Genomic DNA, 1,170 nt, shown 5'->3' on the forward strand with positions numbered 1-1,170 from the left:
ACATCCACATCCCAATTGTACATAACAATATAAATTTTGTAATCCAGTTTTTTTACTATAGAGAAACAAGATAAACAAAGACACACAAACTGAATCACAGGCCTGAGTTTCATTCCTAACTTTGCCTCTTATTATCCATGACTTTGGGTGACTAACTTAATCTTATTCAATGGCCTCATCTGTAAAATGGGTATATGATAACCGCCTTAAAGTTCTCATGAGAATGAAAGAGACTAAAAGAGAAAGCCCTGGTGAAAGTTCTTAGCTCAGTAATAAGCTTGCAATGAAGTTATTTTTTTAACTTGATTATTCCAAGTCATTCCAAATTATTTGAGACTATTTAAATATAATCAGTACTACAACATGAATAATAAATGAATACTTTCATGTTTTGCTGTGTATAATTCTGAGTTATTTTCATCTTTTATGACAAGAATGTATTAACGCACGAACTTGTGAAATCAATACATAAATACATCTGAGAACTAAGTAAAGAAAAATGTGGGATGGAAAGTAAGGTGAAGCATGGAGTGACAGTATATAAAGTGTTTGGCAAAAGGGCAAGTAGGAGGAGAGGTGAGACTGTGGAACCGCAGCCATGGCTGAAGCCAACATCAATCCAAAAGCCCATCCCCTCGCAGATGCCCACGTCACCGAGAAACTCCTGGCCCTCATTCAGCAGCCACATCCCTATAAGCAGCTTCGGAAAGGATAGATGACTGCAGACGCTGAGCCCCTGGAGACCATCCTGCACCTCCTGCTGCCGTGTGAAGATGAGAATGAGTGTTACGTGTGTTTGTGCACTCCAAGCAGGTTCGGGGCGGGGGGGGGGAGGCCCGTGGGGTCCCAGGCCTATCGTTGCCTGCTCTGTCCCCATCAAAGAGGGCTCACAGTGGAAGCAGCAGCTCCAGCCCATTCAGCAGTCCATTGGGAGGCTCTTACTGTAAACCTGTGGCCTCTGTCACACTCCCAGCCGACTGCTCCCCTGGGGTTGTGTATCATATATTGTCTGTGTCGCCGTGTAGTGTTTTCAGCTGCTTTTTGATATAAAATATTGTAGCCTCGAATGGTTCCTGGATTTTTGGATTGCTCTTTGTTTGTTTTGCAGGCTTTTTTCTCCCCCCTCCCCAATCCTCTCATTCTCCCTTTTGAAAATGAGCCAGTACTCAC

At 43.1% G+C, this 1,170-nt stretch overlaps 1 pseudogene; it reads left to right on the top strand.

Annotated features, from left to right (window-relative positions):
• Positions 1-598: 598 nt before the first annotated feature.
• Positions 599-947, top strand: LOC143655151 (NHP2-like protein 1; annotated as a pseudogene).
• The last annotated feature ends 223 nt before the right edge of the window (positions 948-1,170 follow it).

This window comes from Tamandua tetradactyla, chromosome 14 (assembly GCF_023851605.1).
Source record: "Tamandua tetradactyla isolate mTamTet1 chromosome 14, mTamTet1.pri, whole genome shotgun sequence".
Taxonomy (NCBI): Eukaryota; Metazoa; Chordata; class Mammalia; order Pilosa; family Myrmecophagidae; genus Tamandua; species Tamandua tetradactyla.